This window comes from Ambystoma mexicanum, chromosome 7q (assembly GCF_040938575.1).
Source record: "Ambystoma mexicanum isolate Mex_15411 chromosome 7q, UKY_AmexF1_1, whole genome shotgun sequence".
Classification (NCBI taxonomy): Eukaryota; Metazoa; Chordata; class Amphibia; order Caudata; family Ambystomatidae; genus Ambystoma; species Ambystoma mexicanum.
Window position 1 is genome coordinate 180,767,746 of NC_090941.1, and position 24,821 is coordinate 180,792,566.

Consider the following 24,821-nt stretch of genomic DNA (forward strand, 5'->3'; position numbering starts at 1 on the left):
TTCATCTTTGGCTTTTGAGGAAACCTGACTCAACGAAGGCCATACTCCTCTTGGGCAACCCAAATAGCAAACTGTAGCAGTCCAAAATAACAGCATGTCCAATCTAGGGTCATTAAAATAATAAGTTAATTAAACAGGCAAGATACAATAACTAAATAGAAATAAATTATAACAATGGAAAATGTGTCGTACAAAATGTAAGTTTGAAATGCAAATAAAACATTCTTTTTCCATGTGTTTAGTACAAATTGGGGGTTAAAAAAGCCTCCTGCCACACCCCGCCTACCACCCTACCCACATTTACTTTTCGGCCCACTATAGCCCTCATGTAAGGTACTTTAGGCCCTCTGTCAAAATCAGTTGTGCACCCCTGGTCTAGAGCATGGGCTGGCAATGATCTGGCATTAATGAGGGCCCCTGCGATCAGAGAAGGGGTGTTGTCCAATTTGCATTTCAATTGCGATTTACTTCCTCTAGGTGTGGGACCTGATGTCTTTGGGGAACCAATTACATTAGGTGTGTTTGATATTAGGGTGTGTATGTAGGCTGAAATGTAGATCGGAGTCCAAGATTTCTATGTTATAATGGGAAATGGGTGTAGAAGAGGGTGGATTATATCTGGGCATTTGTGTGGGGTTGATCAATTATATGGGGGGCAGACGCACTGTATCAGGTGTGGTGTAGGCAAGGTGGGCTTGGTAGGTGCGATTTTTAGATGCATTTTGAAGGCAAGGCAGGAGGAAGCCTGAAGGCATGATGTGGTCTGGTGGGCGTAGACCCGGAAGACATGGCTACTCGGACGCATGGTGATCTAGAGGAAGGAAAAACATCCAACACGTTTAACCGTGGAAGTTTGCTTCTATAGGGGATAGTTGGAACAGTTAATTCCATGATTGCAATGAGGATGTGGAAATACGCTAGAAGAGGGAGTGGCATACACATGACCGTAAACATTGTTCTAGGGTCGGTGGTGCGATCTGGTTTCTAAATCCGCAGAGGGACTGCTTATAATAACGTCCAGGTAGCAACTATTGGTTTTTGTAGCACAAGCAGGTGTACTTAATCAAATGGTCAAAGATAAGAGTTGCCCGGCTTTGCAAATAAGTATGGTAGATTACAAAACACATGCAATCTGGACCTAGTGGAAAGCAATTGGTACTAAACTGATTATCATTAATAAGCAAGTCATTTTAACTAACAGGCAAACTGGCAGAACAGACATTAGTGCCGAGTTACTGGTGCACAATATAGAATGCCACTTGTATTGGAAGTGCACGGCAGGCTATCGGGATGAGATGAGTAATAACCTGGTCATTCAACTAGCAGTACTGGCAGTGCACATGGTTACAAACTTGTATGGACAAATGCGGATAATCGTGCGGGTGCGTCAGGATGCAAATAAGAATGCACATGTAAGCAGAATGCTAACAGTGCAAAATACAGTTGACAACGCAGGTATAGGCAGAGAGAGCAATCCGTTCCTTAGCCAACATTGGCTAAAGGCACTGTAATATTATCGTCCAGAGAATACAGGCAAATTTGCCTTAAAGCAAATTGCGGGGTACGGGGCATATCTTCAGATACCACAGGTAATGGTGTTCACTTTGACCGATGTGGTATATAGAAGCGTTTGTTGCAGGGTACGGGTAGAGCAGTTGGTACAAACTGAGAGTCATGTGGGTTCAGAGTTGTGCGGACAGATTGTGTTTTTTTTGTTGTGACAGGCTAGCGGCTAGCTCATGGAGCTGGGAAGTTCAGTGCAGATATTGGTCACGGTGGTCAGTCTGTGGGGAAGATATTATATGGGCGGCAGTTTGCTTACCCTACAGCAGGTCCAGATGGAGTAGCAGCATCATGGCTGGCCCCTGGTACCATTACGGCCGGATTTGGCCTTTGGGGGGGGGGGCCTTACGGTGAGGGCCAGCTTTCACCTGCCCGCGCAGCTGATTGGAGTAAATGGGAAAAACAGGCCAATCAGTGTGTGCTGCAAGGTGTCGAGGAGTTGCTTTGCAACAGAGCTCAAGGCTTCAGCCATTTTTTAGAATGGCCGATTCGTGCCGAGTAAAGGCAAGCACAGCATATGAACTGCTTTAAAGGCTGCGCAGAGGCACTATTCTTGCAGGTGTGTGTACCACAGATAACATGAACAAGGCAGATAATGGCAGAGGAGAGTTGGAATTGAATGAAGAAGTTCTGTGTCCATACATCTGGAGGAAGAATCAGCCTAACTTGACAGATGCAGTTAAAAAAAGCAACTCGTACTCAGTGGAAATTCAACTGTTTTATACCCAGAGACCACAGAAATGTCAGCAGGTCATGGTATATATCAAACACACCAGGGAAGGGGAAGAAAAGGAAAAAACACTTTCTGGGCCTTGGTGTTACTAAGGAGTAGTATACACTTCTGTAATAAATAGGATTATACCAAAGCAGAGATGCCCACAAATACCAGTTACAGATCAGTTCAAGTGGTTATTCAAACCACATGCACAGCTTTAGAAGGGCCATCCAATACATTTATTGCATTTGATTACACGCCCAACCGTGGGGTATCACAGCCTAGGTTACATAGTTAGTGAAACTTTCTGGTTACAGGGTAAATTGAACATTACTAAGTTGGAAACATTCTCCAATTGCTCCAGCGTACCTGTTCTGTTGTAATATTACCCCTAGTCACAATGCATTTTTACATATCAGACTTTAAGAAGAAGAAAAGTGTTACACACAACATTGTCCACACTAGACAGAAATTACCTGTGTTAAAGCTTATTGCATTTCAAACAGACACTTTGTTAGAAACACAGGTTTCCTTTATTAAAATGTTTTACTCAGATCAACTCATTTATACGCGTACCGTTGCAGCAGAGCACTTTAAATGGCAGGTCCAAGATCTTTTCGAACTGAGCCATAGCAGTCAGTCTGGGAGGACTTCCCTGATTAAGTGAAATTTGTTCCAGGAGTCCAAACAGGGTGGCAGGTTGGTGATTGGTGACAACAGCTGATTTTGTCACATATGACAATGAACGCTCACAAGATTGGTGACATTATTCGTTTTCAGAAGACGACTTGCGAGTGCTCCATACCGTGTTACAAGGAGGGTAGTACCTTGCAGACAGGTCAGTGGTGCTAACACATTGCATGGGTGTAAACGCACATCCCAGACTGAGATATACATATAGGAGCATGGGTGAAAACGTACTTGTTCACTTCAATAGGTGTATGTATATGAAGCGACATGGAATCACATTTAAATATCTATACCACAACAGGTCCTATACACAGAGCTCACCAAACTTTAAAATAATACGTTATGCACTAGTTTACAATTGCCTCTGGATTCTGATTTTTGACATCTAATTTTATTTTCTATGTTTTTCTTTATACGTCACTTCTCTTATATGTTGTTCTCAAACATGTTCAAATGGTGCACAATGTCATTCAAAATGTTGTGTGTATTAAGAAAAGCCTGGGCTCTGATTAAGGATTGTATCTGAAATGCATTGGTCATACAGTCATTGTTTGCTGCAAACCTTAAAGTTATTTCGGTGAAGAATAACCAGACTCAGGAATAAAATGACAGTTTGAAAAATTACATCACAGGTTTCAAGTCCTGATTTAAAAAACAAACTTGAAGATTAACACCCCCCCCCCCCCCAGTGGGAAATACGGGTGTGCGGCCCACACCAAAGGCTATTTAGCCTAGGTCTCTTTCTCTCAGGTTGGTGTTCCCACCCAGCATTTACACATATTCACAGTAGACTCCTTTCTGATATCCAGTCACGTAAACTCAGAAGACTCGGACATCAAAGGAGCTAAAAGCAGCCACGGTGCGCTTAGGATGAATCAGTGACCAAGTGATCGCTGGGGAATGAGGAGTGAGGGCATATGCTTATACAAATGTAACTTCCACATAAGATAAGTTAGCAGTGTCCATTATTTTATTTATAGTGCCAAGTCACATAGGTGTGTTCAATAGACATTGCCTTGGGTAGCCAAAAGAAGCTGTTGGTGTCAAAGCAACCAGGCTCTTCTAGGCTACAACCAGGAGCTAAATAGTTGATGTCCCCTCAAATTCAAACCCAGCAGACGACTGTTTTTGTACACGCTCAGCCATAGAAGGCAGATTAGCCCTAGTAACTGCACAACCAACTGTCTGTATTCCATTAATGGCACACGACGTATCCTGGATTTACTGGTTCCCCCAAACTGATGGTTACCAACACACTTCCATCAACCTGAAAAATATACTCAAAGTCCATTATGCTTTATTGCAACTTCAGTACTACAACAACAAGGATGCGTGACTCGAGAACAAGATGGACATTGTGTATTTATTACTGAGTCTTGGCTCACAGATCACTAGGCATCCTAAATAGCCACAAAACACTGAAGCAAATGAATGTCAGTACAGTCACATGGATTATGTGTCAGCTGACAACCCCCCCAATCCAGGTTCTGTTAACCAGCATGAAGCATAATATTTGGTGGCTTTAAAAGAATGGTACAATTTTATTTGCAAAATGTAATATTGGTGTCATCTTGAAAAACCTAAATAACAAAAACACACAGGGGACTTTAACCCCGGCATTCTTCAGCTGAGGCTACATCAGATCTGAAATTAAACAAAAGGCCACAATGTATTAATGCACCAACTAAAATTGACATTTATATTTAGGTCCAACTCTTGCAGTTGTGTGGGAAATCCGAACTAGAAACTTGATGTCAATTGGTGGATTTACAATCTACTTCGTAATGGAAAAACACAACATAGCACCATTTACTTTTGGACAAGAGTATGACTTTGTGACCGATGTCTGACTTTGTGACAGAGTGGAAAAACTGAGGGAAATTGCTCCTGCAATAAGGAACAACCAGGGATGACGCCAATGTTGTAAAATAGTATTCATGATACCAGGCTTCTCACTCAAGTCTGACCTCTCTAGTGGCCAATACGATTTAGCACTGGGGTGTGGCGCCAGATTCAACTGTACATGCCCAACGATCAGCACCAACCCTACTCGGTCAGTTGGCTCAGCACAACCAGATTACCTTTGCTTTTGTCTGGCAAAATTCAATGATTACCTGGCATGTAAACATCAACACTTCAATGGCAGCAAACAAAGCTAAACAACCACACGTTTGAAAACAAACCACTACCCTGTAGCGTTGCTTTACAGGTTAAAAGTTGTGTACTGCACAGCACCGTCAAAGATTTTGTTCTCTGGCAGCTCTGCAAACTAAAATAAGGGGTGAGGGGGGGGGGGGAGGAGTTGGTAGTAGTGGTGGTTATTAGGGTTGAGTCTTGCACCGAGCTTGGGTGCAAATATCAGATCGATGCAAGACCCTGTGTACTGTTGGTGTGGCTTATGTGTTGATGGATTGATGTTGCACTGTGGTGCTCTGCGAGAGGGTGGTTGTGTGGATTTTTAGGTGCAATAAGTATGCAGAAGTTTGAGTTAGTGGGTTATTTACAAACCCTGGTTCCCTTCCTCACTACTCCTAGTCTGAGATCCATTGCCACTTCCGTTCACTTTGCAGGCCAAGATATTATCGACACATCATCCTTCCCCTCCCATCCTGATCTCTCCCTGCTCGTTATCTGGTAAGATTCTAGCTTTCAATTGGCTGAGTTTACTTATCTGGCCCAAAAACCAATAATATTATGGCCTGCTGAGTAAAGGTTTAAGTTAGTGGTTTATTTACAGCCCCTGGTTACCTTCCCATCTATTCCTGGTCTGTGATCTATTGCTGCCTGTGTTTACTTTTGTAAGCCTCGATACTATTATCGCCTCAACTGCAAATCCATGGTCATAACCTAACAGCAAGCCCAAAAACCAACATCACATTCATCCTGGTGTACAGACCTACAATTTATGACGCATCCTTCGTCGACAACTTCATAGAAGCCATCAACCACGAACACCTAATCATCCTGGGGGACCAACATCTGGTTCGACGCCAACTCACTGATGAACAACTCACCACCAAGCAACACTCAGCAGGCCTCACTCTAGACGCAATTTTCACAGAGGAAAAACTCATCACCACCAATACAAATACTGTGGAGCGACCATCTCATCATCCCATTTGTAATCATCCTGCCTACTTAAGTTAGCATCCAACCCCCTAAACTCTGAACCACCACAAAAAGAAACTGGAAAGACGTCAAAGAAGAAACAAGTTACTTACTTGTAACTGTTGTTCTCCAGCATGGGTCTGGCATGGATTCACATGCTCATGAATATTCCCCGTTGTCAGGCTGGGAATCCTCAGTAAAGAAAAAATCAGTATCAGTTTAGTTTCTGATCTGTCTTTCGTAGTAGTAACCAATCACTGATCTCTGCGTCATACTGACCACAGCCAATGACTGCCCTCTACCTAAGCCCCACCTCTGGCAGCCATCTTCAGATTTGGTAGCACGTGAAGTTGCAGTATGACCAAGTGAAGAGCCGCTGAGGGGTAGGCGGGAGGGTTCGCATGTGAATCCATGCCAGACCCATGCTGGAGAACAACAGTTACAGGTAAGTAACTTGTTCCTTCTCCAGCATGGGGTCTGGCATGGATTCACATGAATAAAGAATACATATCAGTACACATGCACAACCACGGGAGGTGGCAAAGGCTCAACATTAAGCATTACATCAAACTCAACATTAAGCAATTCTTACCTTCTCACCAGGCTCACCTTAGGCGAACAGGTTGCGCAGCACTGCTTGGCCGACCCTGGACTCCTCCCTGGAATCCCGATCGACGCAGTAGAATTTCGTGAAGGTGTGCGTCGACCTCCACGTAGCAGGCCTGCAGATGTCCAGCAAGGGCACACCAGATAGGAACGCTGTGGTAGCTGCGATCGCTCTGGTGGAATGGGCTCTCGGACAGCCAGGCAGCGGTCGGTTTGCCAACCGATGACAGTACATGATACAGCCAGAGAGCCATCTGGAAATGGAAGCCTTCGAGAGAGCCTTCCCCTGATTGACAGGTCCAAAGTTCACAAAGAGTTGTGACGTCTTCCGAAAACACTGTGCGGTCCACGTAGAACTTCAGCGCTCTAGCCACATCCAGCGAGTGCAAAGTCCTTTCAGCCGGCGACGAAGGCGACGGGAAGAAAACAGGAAACACCAAGGGTTCGTTGAGGTGGAAGTCCACCTTGGGCATGAAGGAGGGGTGCGTCCTGAGCACTACCCTGGTGTCGTGAAAAGTCAAGTACGGGGCCTTGCAGGAAAGGGCCTGGATCTCTCCCACCCATCGTGCGGAGGTGATGGCCACAAGAAACGCTGTTTTCCACGACAAGAACTTCAACGAAGCCGAGTGCAAAGGCTCGAACGGAGGTCCCATGAGCTTGGTCAGCACCACGTTGAGCTCCCACGCCGGGGCCGGAGCCTTCACCGGCGGGAACGATCTTTCACCAGACGATGAGACCACAAAGACGTCCGCCCCGCGGTTCTGGTGTATCGGGAGATCGCAGCAAGATGAATCTTGGACGCCTGCGCCAGTCCAGCTTTGGCCAGTGTCAGTAGGTACGGCAGTACTTGAGGAGCCGTAATCCATAGAGGGTTAATCTTCTGTGCGTGGCACGAGACAGAGAACCTCTTCCTTTTGTGTCCGTAGCATTTAAGAGTTGAGGACGCCCTGGCCTTTGCAAGAACCTCTCTGCAGTCGGCCGGTATGTCGTATCCTCCAAACTCCAACGCTGCAGGAGCCAGGCCTGCAAGTTCAGCGACTTCGGGTCGTGATGGAGGATGGCGCCTCCTTCCCTGGAGAGAAGATCCGCGTCCACTGGCAGCTTGATTGACGGGGACGCTGACAAGTCCAGGAACCATATCTGCCTCGGCCACGCAGGTGCGACGAGGATCATCCTGCACCGTGACCTCTTGAGATGGTTGATAAGCCGGATCAGCAATGGCAGGAACGCGTATAGAAAAAGGCCCTCCCAGGGGAACGAGAAAGCATCGCCCATGCTCCTCGGCTGGGGAAACCTGCTGGCGAACCTCCGGCACTTGGAGTTCGTCGCGAACAGATCGAACTGGGGTGTGCCCCACCGTCGGAAGAGGCGGTCCACTAGATCCTGTCGTAGTTCCCACTCGTGGCACGAGCGCAGCTCCCTGCTGAGTGAGTCGGCGATGGTGTTTTTTATCCCTGCCAGATGAAACGACATCAGAAACATCCCTTGGGCGACGGCCCAATGCCACAGATCCTGCGCCTCCATGGACAGGGCTGGGGACCTGGTTCCGCCCTGTTTCCTGATGTAGAACATGGTGGTGGTGTTGTCGGTGAAGATCCTCACCACCTTGCCCTTTAGGGACGGAAGAAAGGACCTGAGGGCCCAAAACACTGCACGGAGTTCCAGGACGTTGATATGGAGGGACTTCTCCATCGTGAGCCAAATTTGTTCAGTCGTCGTAGGTCCAGGATGGGACGCCATCCTCCCGTCTTCTTCTTCACAAGGAAGTATCTTGAGTAAACTCCGGAGCCCCGAAGCCTCTTTGGGACGAGCTCGATGGCGCCCTTCTTGAGCATCGCCTTTACCTCCAAGAGAAGTTGAGGGACGTGATGTTCTTTCCTGGCCACAGGGGGGGGAAGGGGGGGATGCGCGGGCACCTCTTTAGAAACTCGAGCACGTGACCCTGAGTTAGGGCGTCCAGCACCCAACAGTCAGTGGAGATGGACTCCCACACGTTGACAAAGCTCGCCAGCCGGCCTCCCACCGGGGGTGCTTCGGTGGGGGCCCGACCCCACGGCCGGTTCAGTCCTGCTTCGACAAGGCTTTGCCACCTTGTCCTCCTTGGCGACGACGGCGGGGTCCGCCTGACTTGCCTCGTCCCCTGTAAGCTTCCTGCGACGACGAACGGGCCACTTGACGGTAGGTGGAAAATCCGCCGCCGGAACCTTTGGAGGCACCCTGTTTGCCTCCGCCGCTCCGAAAGGGCGGCCGCCGTTGCTGGAGAACCCCAAGAGCCCAGGCCGTCTCCGTGTCTGCCCTGATGGCTTGAAGGGAATCGTCCACTGTTTTCCCAAACAGGTTGTTTCCGTCGAATGGCATGTCCAAGACTCTGGTCTGCACGGCCTGACGGAAGTCAGTAGCCTGGAGCCATCCACGCCGCCTAAGGCACACGCTGTTGCAATGGCGTGGTCCGACGCCACCTCTCCTTCCTGCAAGATCTCTAGGGCTTCCGCCATCTTGTCGCCCGGTAGGAAGTTCAGCAGGGGGGCCAGTTTGTACCACAACTCCCTGTCGTAGCAGGCTATGATAGCCAAGGCGTTGGCCGCCTTAATCGTCGTCGCTGCAGACAAGATGACTGCGTCCCATCGTATCTAATTTCTTTCACTCGCCGTCCGGCGGGGAGGTCGACGTAGAGGCCGTGCCCCCCGCTTTCTTCCTGGCCACCGCAGAGACGACCGAGTCCGGGGTCAGCTGTGCCCAAAGGCACAAGGGGGCCGCGTCCAGGACCCGGTACTTCTTCTCGTACCGAACCCTTCTAGTCAGACCTTCCAGGATTTTGCGGCATGAAATGGCAAATTTTGCGGCATGAAATGGCAAATTTTGCGGCACAAACCTTTATTTATTGCGGCATTTTTGCGGGACATTTTGTATTAACTGGAGGGTGTAAGATTGCCACATTGCAGGAAATAGGTAGAGTGCAAGGCTAGAAGAGAGCCAGGGTATCATTATTATGTGTCTTTTGTATTAATTTAATAGGAAGAGTCCCAGATGTCTCTGGCTTGGCAGAACAGTGTTTGATTTGGCTACATTTCTGGTTTAATGTTCATGCTTATTTAATAGTATTAACTAAATTGATCATTATCAATTGTAATGCTGAAAATATTCCCCTTCTATGTTCTCCAATCCCCCAAACACCCACAAACATCTCACCAACTCTCCATCATAACTTACATTCCTTAACCTCTCACTCTGTCATACAAATACTCACGTGCTATGTCACACTGTCAAGTCACAATCTGCACTGCCCAGCCCCTGCCACACTCCAAATCATGCTCCCAACTCACACCTTACACTCTACAATTCCTCCCTCAATATACAGTCCTTCATTCTTCTGTGCTGCTTCTGCATCTTGCATCTTTTCTCCCATTCTATCACATTCTTCCCTCATCCTTTTTCCCAATCTGCAGCTCACTGCCTCTTTCTGGCCAACCGCTTCCTCTACTTTCTGTACCTCTGCTCGCTCTCAGATTTCTGGCCCACCGCATCACTGCTTCCTCTGCTCTCTTGTGCAGCACTTCCTCCTCTGACCCACTGCTCTTCCTCTGCTTTCTTGCCCATCACTTCACATCTCACCCATCACTCTCCCTCTCTCTTAGTGTAACTATTTTTTTTTTTTTTTTTAAATGTAGATTTTGTCCCAGTTCCTCAAATGAGGGGGCATTTAAAAAAAGAACGGAGGATATGCTATTTTTAGACAACCCATTTTTGGAAATGAGCAGGTCACCTTATTCTCAAAGGTGACCGGCGCATTTCCACAGGCTTGAGCTGTAGCGCAAATTGTGCGCTGGCAGCTGCCTTGAATGGTGTTCTGGGTTGTTTGACCGAAGTGTAATTATTTGCGGCGGAATTGACCGTAGTCAATTTTGCTGCAAATTGATTTGCACTTCAGCCAAACAACCCAAAATGTACCTTTCACCACCACCCGACCCCCTCCCCTACTTAACCGCTTGGTCGCTGCAGCTTCCCCTGCAACCCTGCGGTGCCAGATCCGTCCCTCTAACGCGGGTCGGATCCGTCCCTCTAACGCGGGTCGGATCCGACTCTGCAGGGTCCTTTTTTCGTTATTTTCCTTTTTTTTCTGTCCCCGCCTCCAATTTTGAGGAAAAAGGGGAAAACACTTCTGCAACCACCCTAGACCAAAAATACTAAACAAGGGGAGCGGGTGACACCCCCGCAACACATGTTCAGTATTTATAAAAATCGATCGAATAGTACTGCACGTAATTGGTCAAATTGTAACATTCGATAGATTTTTGTCATCAAAATGGGGAGTACTTTGAATAGAATCGCTCTCCCGACAGTGTTCTGCAAGCTCCCAGCGCCTTTCACAGGGACAGGCACTCTAGGTGCCTGCCGCTGTAAAATGTGACCCAAAAAATGCATTTTTATCCTGTTTGAGGAACAGAAATGCAAGCGACTCAGCAGCGGTTCATACCTTAAAAGAAATGCATGACAGGGTCAGGAAAGACCCTGTCATGCAGTGGCAGCCCCACATCCCGTGCGCGTAGGGTTGCCTACAATTTCTGCACATTTAAAAGTGCATCTTGCTTGGAAATGAGGGATGTGCTTTTAAATTGACAGAAACGCCACTTTATTTGATCAAGGAGGTGAAAAAGGCCATCTGAATGGGCGCGCATATAAAATGTGCCCATTCATGTGTCCCTTGTGGATTGGGCTGCAATTTTTGGGGCGCAAGTGATTTCATTTCTTGTGTAAATAAAAACAAAAAAAAAAAAGTTGAGCACCTGGCACCCTGAGGATTCTTTTTTTCAAAACAGTAATTTTTGCAGATTACTAAAAAAAAAAAAAAAAAAAAATTTTTAAAAGATGCTGTTTTTGCACAAAACGGCCATTTTTGCGGCATTTTGCGCAAAACGGCCGTTTTCGCGGCATTTTGCGGGATCGCAAAATCGCAATAAGCTGGAGGGTCTGTCTAGTCGGCGTCGTGGATGGGTTCTTGAGGAGGGCGAGGCCCTCATCCCAAATATCGTCCAGTAGAGGTACAGAGAGGACCGTCTTCCTCTTGGCCTCGCGCCGTTGATAAAGGAAACCTTCCTTCTTCTCTTCTGGGCAGAGCTGGAAAAGCTCAGATGCCCTGGCGATCATGGAGTGAAACGATCCAATCTCGTCGGGCGGGGAAGCCCGGGTGGGAGGTGACGACGGCAAATCCTCGTCGTCCGTACCCGTCGCGGCCTTGTCAGTCCCTGTATCATCCCCACGAGTCATGGACGGGGAGGAGGGCTGAACAGGGTGCGATGGCTGAAAAGGAGGTGGAGGATGAATCCTTCTCTTAGGGGGAGGGCTCCCAGAAGGGCCTGGCTCCGGGTCCCCCGTCAGGAGTGGTTCCTCCGCTGGTGGTGGTAACGGCAGTCTTGTCCTTATCTCCGAGCATAAGGACTGTATAGCCAACAAATGGCCGCCGAGTTGTCTTGCGGCACTGGTTGAGGGGAGTCCGACGGGCGGGCAGGGGCCCTGTCGGCACCCTCGGCGTTATCGTCGTCTCCTACGTCGGGGTCCCTCCCAACGGGCTGGTCTTCTTCCACGCCAACGCCATGGCTTAAGACTTCGATCAGCTCTTCCTCAGAGGTTGAGGCCGAATCCACGACGACCTCCTGCCCCTCCCCCTTTCTTCTCCGTCGGAGGTTTCACGGGGGTCCTGTCGATGGGCATAAAAGAGGACTCCCTCTGCGGTGGCAGGGAGACTCTGAGCCCCGAGGTCGCCACCACTTGTGTACCCTCCACAGGCTGAGCCAGGGCTGCCGCGACTGTCTCGATTGAGGCCTTGGCCGGATGGATTAAGGCATTCACCACCTTAGGTGCGCTCACCGCCTTCTCCTTGGGGGGAGGGTCACTGCCTCGCTCCCCCTCCGATGGGGCCTTCAAGCTCAACCGGGGTCTCTCCAGGAGCTTCGCCGGGTGCTCGGCCATCCTCTTACCCGAACCAGAGCGTTGGCTCATGGTTGATGGCGCCGGGGAGGATGCGCCCTGCCTGGCACCCGTAGAGCCCAACCGTTCGGCGCTCCCAGTGCCAGCGGACCCGCGGTGCTTGTCCTTGTGTTGGACCCCCGTCGCCGAGGCGTCCTCAAAGGTCTTAGAAGACCGCTCGGACTTCTTCTTCTCGCCCGACGGGCTCTTCCCTTCCAGCCAGTTGGCGAGACGTTGATGGCGGTCCTTCATGGTCCGCTCCGACATATTGCCGCAAAACGCACAGTCCTTCTCCACGTGCGTCTTGTCCTCATGTAGGCAGTAAAGACAAAAGGGAGTGTTCGTCCTCCTTAAAGACATTCTGAAGCTGGCATCCAGGGCAGACCCTGAACAGCTTTCCGGGCGTCGAGCTTCCCTTCTCCTGGGCCATGTCCGAGATGGGCCTGAGAAACTTCTGGAGTCCTCCAAAAGCGTGGCTCGACGAAATCTTCACCCTTGAGGGGCGTAGACGAATCCGACACGGGTCCCCGTTGATCGGATGAAGAAACGGTGGAGCTTGAGGCTCTTTTGACCAAAAAATAGAAGTTTGAGAAAAAATGTGAAAAAAATAGCACTAACGCTCGAGAGCAATAGCACGAGGATCCCAACACTTGAACGTGCGGCAAAAATCTGAAGATGGCTGCCAGAGGCGGGGCTTAGGTAGAGGGCAGTCATTGGCTGTGGTCAGTATGACGCAGAGATCTGTGATTGGTTACTACTATCAAGGACAGATCAGAAACGAAACTGATTTTTTCTTTACCGAGGATTCCCAGCCTGACGACGGGGAATATTCATGAGCATGTGAATCCATGCCAGACCCCATGCTGGAGAAAGCAAGTTAACCAAACCCCTCAACCACAGATCTAGAGCTGGCTGATCTAGACAGGAAAGCAGAGATATTACACAAATGGATCGCAGATACAATTGGCAAGATAGCCCCAGAAAAAACATTTACACCATCAAAAAAGATAGCCATTGCTAAATGGTTTACCCCATTATTTAGCACCATGAAAAAGAAAAGCAAAAAGATAATGGAGAAAAGATACAACCAAGACAAAAACAAACTGTTGGAAGCAAATCCGTGCATACAAGAAGGAAATTCTAAAGGCAAAGAGAAGGCACTATCATGACAGAATCACAAAGGCCATCAACACACAAAAAGAAATGTTTCACATCATTAAAGAAATGAGAAACCCACCAGGCTATGACAACACCCCCTCCCCGCCCCCCCGGAGAAACTCTGCAATGACCTTGCAGACCACTTCAAAAAAAAAAAATGACATCCGACAAACCATCCAGAGGCCAACCAACAGCAACATACAACCAAACGAACCCATCTCAGAACCGCAGCACAAACTCAATAACTTCACTGAAATATCAGCAGAGGCATTCACAATGCTGGTAAAACACAGCAAGAAAGCAGCAAGAAAGTGGGTCATACTGCTAAAACAGATTGCAGCACTGTGCGATTGTCATCCTAACAGAGCTGAAGGATGAAACATGGCAAAAGAGGCCAAACTGACTAACACCTCTGATGTAAGGAACATGAAAGCTGCCCACATCAGGGTCAGATGGTGGCTACATCTACTGCAAAAATCATCTTCCCATGCCAGTCTAAGGCAGCAGCTGTCTTCTGCTGAACTGCAACCTCAGTCCACCACGGGACCCCCTCGGCCCTCACGAGGGCAGGACTGCACTGGATTCAATGCAATCCCTCTACCTGCAAAGATGGCCACAGCCTTAAGTACAGCTGCACTCAGCAACATATCCAGATCCTATATTGCTGCCGCATGTAAATGTCAAAGGTAAGCCAAATGCCATGCCTGGAAAAATTTCACACGGTTCTGGACATTGTCCGAATCATCCCGGCCCCCACCAGCTTCTTGCCTTTTGCCCACATTGCTCCTACCATTAGTTCACCCACCTTGTCAGTGACCACTGCATGCTTATCATGTGCAACGAAATACATGCACAGACTGCTTGCAACCACGGCACCTCCGCCTGAGCACATCAGTACGCTTACCGAGGCTCAGTCTGCGCCCCACATCAAGTTACCTGTTTCGCAGCCCACCACACAGATAGAGTAGACACGTCCAAAGTCACAGGCAACAGTCTAGCACACGCTCAGTAGTTCTACCCAGCAAACATCGAGAGGATAGCTCAATGCAACGTGCTCGCCTTGGAAGCAAAACATAGGTTCAATCCATGTTGCAAGAAACCTCTGGGTATTAAGCACGTTCAAATAGCCAATCGTATCAAAGCCCCTCCAGTGCTACAGAGCATACTGCGCACTATTGCCTCGGCTGCCACCACAGAAGGTGATCGTTCCCCTCAGTATACATCACCCTTCACCACCATGAAAGGTGGAAGACTATCCGCTAGCGGAGACTGCCGGAGACCCATTACCCCAAGACCCACATTTAGCAGAAATGCTATGCTCAGATGTAGGTCCCAAGCAGGCACCTGTAAACATCCGCCTACCCCTGCAACACTCACCACCCCCCCCACGATGAAAGGGCCAACAGGCCTTACCCAGATCAAACCAAGCCAGGAACAAACCCACTCCCATTCAAACAGCGGGAACACACAACCCCCACACCACCTCTGAAGACCCATTTACCCCCACCAGTTCCACTCAACCATACCCTCGTCAACGCAAGATCCCTCATAGCCCACGCCCTAGACATCCCATGACTTGCTACTAACCAAAAACTGGATCTTGTGATAACAGACATGGTTACACCAAGCCTCCGGCCTGCTACTACCCCTAGCTACCCCTCCCCCCACTGCTTAGGAAAGCTAAACCAGTCAAACATGCCAATGCCTGGTCCATCTGCAAGCCCTACGCACGCACACAAAAAAACCCAAAAAAGTAATTAAAAAACAGCAGAGGGGGTCTGGAGAAAGAACCAGACAACCCAACTAAAAGCCGCCTTCACTCCTTATCCAAAGATTACAAACGAACTACTATTGCCACCAAATCAACAGAACGTAACTCTAGAAATCACCAATACTAGCTCTAGCCCTAGAGAGATCCCTTCAAAGCCTTGGAGAACTGGAATCCCCCCCCCCCATCGCCAAAGACTAAATATGGTGCAAATACATTCAGAGCCTTATGCACACAAAAAACTCCCGGAAAATAATTTCAAAAACAAGCCCTCATCTCCACACCCCCATTCCAATTCAAAAGTATCAGACAGCATAAAATAAATATCGATAGACAGGGCAGAGGTCTCCAAAGGCAAAGCAGACATCTGCCCTGCCCAGTTTCATCAACTCATCCTTCACCTCAAACGCAGTCCCCAATACACTGAAAGAATCCTGGATGTACCGTCTGCTGAAGAGGCAGACACTAGACCCCTCAATCCCCAATAACTACCGTCCTATCACCACTGTACCATTCCAACTGAAATCTTGGATAGGAGCAGCCTATGCCCAAATTCAGTCATTCCAGAAACAAACCATATACTAGGCTTAACACCAATCAGGTTTCTGGCTAGGACATGGTACTGACTCCACTCTACTAGACCGACAAAAATCAGCTTGATGCCTTCACAGATGAAGGCAAACCAGCCCTTCTCCTAGATCTCTCCACCACCTTTGATCTGGTCAATGACTCAACCCTCAAGGAATCTGTCAACTTCTCCCTCAAAGCCTCGACCTGGGCAGCCTCCTGCTCAGAGGGTAGCTGCATGCGAGTCTTCTCGGAAACAATGTGCGCTTCCCTAATCCCAGCAGAGTGCCTCAAGGATCGTGTATATCATATTCCCCTCCTTTTATAACATCTTCATAAAACCCTTATTCGACATCCAGGACTCCATGAGCATAACATATCCAAACTATGCAGTTGACATCCAAATCCTACTCCCACTGTCTGGGTGCTTCAACAAAGACTACCATGATCAACAATATTAGCCTCCAACCACACATGTCTCAATGATAAAACCGAGATCCTCATCGCGGGTCCAACAGCCATGCTTTATTTAAAATAATAATAAAAAAAAAAAGGCTCAATCCTAAATTCAAACAATTCACAATAGACAACATCCAAATTCCTGTACTAACCAAAGTTAAAACTAGGGTGTTTACTTGGGACGCATCCTTCTCCCCATCCAGAAAAGTGCACGCAAGAGCAGAGGATCAAGAACTGAGGCTTGCGGCGACTACTGGGATTGGTTGGGTCAGAGGTTTTGTGAGTACCAGGAGATTTTGAATTCCAGGCTACACCAGTATTGTGAGCATGGGGAGGAGTGGTTGATGGTGTCAAAGCAGCACAAGGCCAAGAATATGGAAAAATAAGAATGTTAAAGTAGAAGCCGCACAAATGCAGTCTCTGCAGGGTTTACTACAGAAGTCTGATTGAAGGGTTTTATATACGAATTGATCGTTTTACAACTGCTCGAATGACAATTGACCTTTTCACAATTGACCGAATTGTGAAGGTCAATTGTACCATATATGTGGGGAAAACCCCCCCACAACATATATATATATATATATATATATATATATATATATATATATATATATATATATATATATATATATATATATGGTCAATTGTGAAAAGGTCAATTGTGACCCTTTAAATTCAGTCAATTGTTCATTCGAACAATTGTAAACGACCAATTTGGGTAATACCCGATTGAAGAGGATCGCCAAGGCAATTATCCTCAAGGTAATCAGATCTGATCGACATTTGAATATAGATTGAGAGCAAACCGGGCGATAGCTACCAAGTCAGTTAGGTCAGCAGAGGGCTTCTTCTTAAGGGTGAACCAGAAGTGAGGGTGGTTAAAACACTCAGATTAGGCTGGTGATCTAATGTTTAAGGAGCAAACTGGCCAATAGGAGGGCAAGATTGGTTGGAACTGATAATTGCTAATTACGTAGACGATATGAGGGCTTCTGGTAGAGCGTTGAGGAGGGCAGTGATGGTCACACATTTGAGAAAAAGCAGAGCAAAGCCATTAGCAGAGGATATAGGCAATTAGCGTGGGATGTTTGAGAAGAGCTTGAGGGCAGATGAACGTTGATATGGGTGATTGTGAAGTAGGAGGAGTTGATAGGGTCCAGTGCAGGAGATTTGTGTATGCTAGGAATGAGGTGGAGGTCCACGTTGAGGGCCTGGATACCAAAGACTATCCAGGACTGAGGATGGGGAGGTGCGATATGTGCCTAGTACAGTACTGGTCAAAAATACAAATAGAAAGACATTTAAAAAAAAACCAAAACTAACAAACGTAAAATTAACTCATGGCCAAAGGAAGTGAAGACTCTACTCCTAAGAGCAAAGAATCTGGCTTGAATTTCCTTTTGGTTACTGGAGGGACTGAGATGTTAAAGACAACGGAGGGAATCAGAGAGGGAAGCATGATGCAAAGGTCGTAGGGAGGAAGAAGCTGAAAGTTCACACCAGAGTGGGTAGGCCGTTTGAAAGAGTGGTCAGATAGTTGCTAAGGTTTAAAATCGATGCGCAATGAGGGTGTCTGCGAGTAATGCCCCAAGAGAGATTATTCAGGTTGAGGGTTCAAAAATAAAAAGGGGGGGGGAGAACGGGGACATTATGCTTGAGAGAAGGCTGGTGGGCAGTGATGGCCTTTTTGAAAAATAACTCACCACTCTTCCAAACAGGTCAGAGTGTGAGAGAAGGGAGCAGAGCCAATGCCGAGAGCCGCTAGTGTAGCAGTGCAAGGACTGGGAGGGAATATCCAGGTATTTTAAAGTGAAAAGTTTTGTGATAAAGAGTAAAATGCTGGACACAAATACCTTTTGCAGAGCGATTTTGCACCTCAGGGGCCAAATGAAAGCGATATGCAGCGGGAAAGTGGAGCAGGCGATGTGTGGTAGGCGAGGTTTGCCATAAGGAGCGACTGGTTTTAAGCATGCAGGGGGGAGTGAGGAGGAGATGTTAATGTTAAAGGATATTTGTACCACGCACTATAACCACCGGAGTGGTCCCCTGGCTCTCTGAAAAAGGGAACGCGGGGGCCAGTTTCCACTCTTTCCAACTCCTAGCCCCCCTGCATTGGAACTCCCTTCCTCTTGCAATCCGCTCTACCCCCACCTTCTCCTCATTCTGCACTTCCCCTTAAATATCTCCTTCTCCTTGAAACTCCTTCCCCCTTTCAGCATTCCCTCCCTCATCTTTCCCCTTGACTATCTCCCTCCCCTACTTCCCCACCCTCACCTTTCCCCTCCTCCTAATCACCACCCCTCCTTCACTATTCTCCCTCAGTAAATTGCTCTTCTCACTGTTGTTGATTCATATTGTAATTTTGCTTCTACCATTATATGTTTTCATGTATTAAGTTGTTCAATTTGACAGCGCTTTGGTGTAAAGCGCTCTATAAATCAATAAATACAAATACGAGGCAGGCTAGTGATCACGATTCCCTGGGAGTGTGGCACATGCTAACATTCACAATCCCACCTAGGTGTGCAGGCTAAAGATAAGCATTCCATCTAAGTCCAAGTGTTGCACATGCCAACATTCCCCTCACCCACCCTCACCATGCTAGTGCTGCGCAAGGATTGTAGAGGGAAACAGAATGAAGGTGGCCTCTCCTGAAGTAACATGAAGAGATCAGGGAGTGCCTCACGAAAAAGGAAGGGGCTCATCATGCAAAACCGAGACGTGAACCTGGGTAAAGTGAGGCAGAAGTTAAAAGTTGTGGCCGATGGCTACAAGCAATGGGGAGAAGAGTACAAGGAGGACGGGAGCCAAGTCAAGTTGCATGACAGCGTAAAATAACTAAGTAAATGAATACAGCAGCGAAAGGGTGCAGCAGGATGAGCGAGGGGGCAATGAATGGAGGGGGGTAGGCATTGACAGGGAAAAAACAGGTACGAGTAGGCTACAAAAGGACTAAAGGCAACCAAAAACAGACCCAGAACAGGTATGCCTGCTAGTTCAAGGCAATAATAAATAGCTCCACCAATCTGTGAAAGAAGGAAGTGAAGGGCAAGCTCAGTGAAGTATTCTTTGCTGCAGCAATACAAAATTAAATCACCAGGATTCTGTTAAGGCACCAAAGAAAGTATAGCCCAAATGTAATTGCATTTATGGAAAGGGGGGGGGGGACCCACAACAAATCGGATTGCGAACAGATTAGTGTAAAGAGTTATTCACCACTGGCCCTTATGATTAATATTTTCTGAAACTCACGGTATAGGCGCAATGTAGAGATGTTCCATCTGTTGGCAAGGTATTCCAAAACACGAAGAATGTCCAGGACCACACGTTTCACGGGGAAAGGAATACAAAAAAAACACGACAAACATGTCCTGCATGATTCCAAATATGGCAAGTGAAATTTGAACAGCTAATAAGCGAAGAAAAAAAAAAATCATAGCCCACTAAGACAGATTTAAAAATGTATCTATTCCACCTTGCAAACACTGGAAATGATATCACATTAAACACCGATGGTGCATGACCGCAGAAGTACACGATAGCCCTTAACTTATCATACACGTAAAGAAAAGTAATTCAGTTTCAATGATTAGAATAGCACAAAAATATAAAATAAACTGTGGCATGCATTCCCTTAATAAGCAAATATCCGGTAGCAAAAATGGTAGGGCATTCAGTGTTGCATTGATATGAAAGGACTGCACAACTCGCCCCCGACATAACTTCCTTACATTTCAAACATGTAACTTTCCATTAACAAATATGCGATCATACCAAGAGCAGAATGAGGCGACAAACTGCAACCTCTTCTTTGAAAACAGTGCATTTATAAACATTAGTCGGTACAACATGACAACATTCCAAGATCAGTCTGTCTACGGGTGGCCGAGGCAGAGAGGGGGAACAATTGTAAATTTAGAACGAAACTTTGTTACAGACAACGTTACCATAATCAATACGCAATACCAGATGCCATTTATTATACAAGAGCCTCAGTGTCCTACTACATTAGAAAATATAATACGCAGGGATCAAATGACGTCCTGAATTTCGAGCACACATTTAACTTCGCCAAATGGATCAAACAAAAAATATGTAAAACGTAAGGCGGGGGGGGGGGTTATTAACAAAAATTACAGTGAAGTTCGCGTGGTCACATGGTGTAGAATCGTGCAAGGTGGTGTGCGTTGGGGGGGGGAACAAAAGGAAACTTCTGGAGAAAAAAAAAAAAAAAAAAAAATTGTATTGTACAATGCAGTTAGGCATCAAGTCATAATTTTGCCACCAACTTGGAAGCCTAGAGGAATAAGCTTATTTGCCAAAAGACACCCATTTTAGGGCGACACGATATTTTCAGTTAAGTCATTTCAGCTATATAAAGCTTTAATAAAAGCACACGAAATTCACAAACGGGAAACCGCGTGCATGCAAGCGGTAATGGCACCACCAACCCTGCAAAAACTTACAAAATCAGTACCACATAGTTTGACATCTTATACACACATGTTCCTCTGACATCACCTTTACATGAAGCATTTATGTTATTTATATTCTTGGGTTCATGATGAATTTGTTACTCACGCCTCAATCCCCGCTATCCTCTACAGGCCGGGACAAGTGCAATACCACAAAGAAACACAGCATTGCAACCGCTCCCAACCTGCGTAGAAAGGGGCATTACTGTAACGAGATGCTCATTGACTGCCGCTGCTAAAGTCAGTTTTGCATGGATTTGCACAGCAGGAGTAGGTCACAGCTGGATGCAAATCTGCAAAACTAACCCGAGATCAGCGATTCATTGGGTCGTTGAATGAACAAGCGCACCATATTTTGAAGTGTCACAGCTAGCGGTACTTGAAGTGCTCATAATACAGTAGATTGCATCAACACTACATGCACTATAAGCACTTTAGTGCTACTGAAGCCAAACGTATGTAAATATCCAGTTCTTTGTGGGGCCAGTCGCCTTTTGATGACGGCACAGGACACCATCAGTTTTGCATAGATTTGCACAACTACATTTTTCTTGTAGTGCAACAATGCAAAACTAACAGTGAACTGCAGGGTGCAGAGCAGGCTGATGTACAGTGGGCGGCGGAAGATGAAGTGTGATGGACTTCAGGACGATGAAATCAAAACTGGACCCAAGGTATTTTGATGTTGCAGCTTCTTGGTTGCGTCCCTGCAAAGGATGAGACACTGCGTTTTATGCCAGAAGGAGCACTTAGGGCAGTAGATACTAATCTACGTCACTATCTGCACTAGATGCACCTTAGAATAAAAAGCACTACAGCAAATGTAGACATCACAAGCACAGCCCCAGGTGCGATAGTCAATATAATGCTACAAGTGCCTCCACTGCAGTAGGTCATGAATCACTACCTGCACTGTAAGCACTTTGACATTAACTTAACGTGGCCAGAATGGGCTTCCACCTATTACAAGAACAGAAAAACAAACAAAGGTTAGTCATTGTAACAAAACATTAATGAATTACAAGCACAAATGTAACTAATTGGACTAAATCATATAAACCACAAGTGCAATGAGATACGCGTACACACATGAACAAATACCAAAATGCAGCAAACAGAACAAGAGCACAATGCAGCATTTCTAGATTATGTCAACCTGTGAGGGACATGGCAGAGTACAGGGGTCTGCAACGTTTTGCTCCCCAGATGTTACGATTACAACTCCCAGCCTCAACATGAAAGATATGGGAGTCGGTCAAAACATCTGGAGCGCCACCGGTTGCAGACCCCTGGTCTAGTGTTATATGCCATGTATACCATGCACTGCTCCCATCCGGTGGCTTTCAATGCACTCATTGAGCAAACTCAATGATATCCAAGTCAACATGGCAAATCAGAAAAAACGCTTGTTGTCAAGCAGGTATACAATGCTTAACCCTTAAAGCTCGTTGCTGCAACTGTCCCTCAGTAAGTGTTAGCCAGCTTGATTCAAATGGTAGACCGGTCCAACTGATGGACTATTTAGTGACAAGCAGAGACCAACTTATAAGATGAGGGCTGGGAGTAAAAGGATGGTGGTGGGGGGCCAAAATCTGATAGGGGTGCCAGTTCGGGTGCATGCATTATAGGGGGGTGGGGGGCGAGGCAGGTTTAGGCCAAGCATCCTCACTGGACAGGATACCACCAACCTATACTAGTCTTGGTCTGCCTGCATTTCTAACCAACGCATCAGGCCATTATTTCCGTGCCAGTACATAGTAATGCACCCATATGTATTCGTTTTGAAGAGATTTAAACACACTTCACAAAAAAATGGGCAAATCAAGTATATGAACTTGAGTGCTGCAGACACCTCCGCACTCCCAATGAAAAAAACAAGTCACTTCAATTTACTTTCGCACCCACGAAAGACTCCAGACAAACTGAGCACTAGTGCTGTGGAGAAAAATTAAAAAAAAAAAATAAACGTCCCAACCATATATAGAAAAGGCATAGACAAACCAACACAAGGCTTCATGTACGAACAGGAAGAAGAACCAATGTTGTTGCCAACAGTCATTCTGCAGGTAGTGGTAGGTGACGACACCTCAGCTTCCATCCAGGAGGTGCAATTCCTAACTTGGCGCTTGCTCTCTCTATCTGAATGTCTTAACACCTTACACCGTCCGTTACATTACTGACACTCATTCTATTGTACAAACGCTGGAATACCATACTAAGCTCATTCTTCCATGGTATTTTCTGTACCTGGTTCTGGATTTACTAAAGCTCAGCAACACAACCACACTGTACATTTTCACACCCTTCAACTGTGTGGGCACACCCTAACGCGTTTATCACCTGCTTGCTGCACCCTACACTGGAGCCCAATTGGATGCAGGACCACCATCAAATTCCTATTCATTACCCACCGAGGAGTGCACAAAGCAAGTCCCAAATTCCTACAAACATTACACCTTATCACCCAACTCGCACCCCTCAACCCTGGCGCCAACTTTGTGGAACTTACTGCCTCAAGAAGCCATGCAGTGCCCTACGAGTCCATCTGTCAATGGCAAGAATGCATAGTGGTGCGTCATACTGCAGGGCTCAAAAGTAGATTTGTTGGGTATCTGGCATCACCCGTTAGGCAGGAGAGCTAGTAAATGCCGTGCAGCAAATATAACTTGTGTGCAAGAGGAAAAATACCTCTGAGGAGGTGCAGCTGTTAGTGTGCCTTCTTGCAAAAATATGATGTGGGGAGAGAAGGCAAGAGTGGAATCAAGAGGACACCAAAGTTTTTAGCCTCACAGGAAGGTGAAGGCGGCGGCTAGAGAGGGAAAGGATATCCATCATATTGCCATTAAGGCAAAGGTAGTTGAGGCACATCAATCCTAAAATGACAGTTACAGTCCTGAATGAGAGACCCGATACGTGATGCCCAGGTTCTCATGAAGTCGCTCGACCAGGATGGCATGCCCGTTAAGCCAGACTGATGGTCATGGAGAACGCAAACAGATTCAGTGTGGAGTGTAAGCTGGGAGATGGCCAGCTTTTCCAGGAGTTTGCCCAGGAAAGGAGTGGGAGATTCGGCAACTTTGCCAGAAGGAGGGGGTAGACAAGGGAGTGTTTGAGGAGAGTGATGCAGTGATGAAGGAGTGATTACAGAAATCAGCCAAGGCTAGAGCGAGGTGTTCCTTGATGGATCTGGAGGAGCAGGGGAGCACCGCTTTGGACACTTGCATAGATCAGACTTGTCTAGAAACATCATGAGAAAGAGGAGTATGCCTGCATAGGAATAAGAGGCGGGCACCCACCGAGAAAAAAAATGAAAAATATATACATCAGAGCTTCTCCACCTCAGGAAAGATCAGAGCTTCCAGGTCAGTTAGTTCTGGACCCGGAGGATTTTGTAGACATCAGGGAGTGTTAATACTCATGACAGAGCTGGTCGTGAACCAAGTCTTGTGAGACTGATGACACCCTATCGAATAGGGACCAATCGTCAATTACTTATCAGGCAGGAAAAGGTAAAGGGACAAGGGGAGCGCACTTGCTACCTGGCAGGAGAAGATGGCGCCCCCCCCCCCACTCCGAAGAGGTCTTTCCCAGTGTGGTAAAGAGACAGCTGTGGGGGGCCACCACAAACGCCTTGCCAGATTCGAATTAAAATTAGATAGGATAACCTTAAATAACTGCATAACAATTCATCAGCGGTGCTCACCAGAGCCATTTAATGGGCTGCTATTAAGAACAAAACACATTT

At 47.0% G+C, this 24,821-nt stretch overlaps 2 long non-coding RNA genes across 2 annotated transcripts in view; both read right to left on the reverse strand.

Annotated features, from left to right (window-relative positions):
• Positions 1 to 24,821, reverse strand: part of LOC138527752 (uncharacterized) — an 89,331-nt gene that overhangs the window by 56,827 nt on the left and 7,683 nt on the right. The gene's annotated exons all lie outside the window — the stretch shown is intronic.
• LOC138527751 (uncharacterized) lies at positions 2,347 to 21,567 on the reverse strand. Its single transcript, XR_011284031.1, has 2 exons — positions 19,854 to 21,567; positions 2,347 to 4,612 (listed from the first exon to the last, which is right to left on the reverse strand). It is a non-coding gene; the product is annotated as an uncharacterized lncRNA (long non-coding RNA).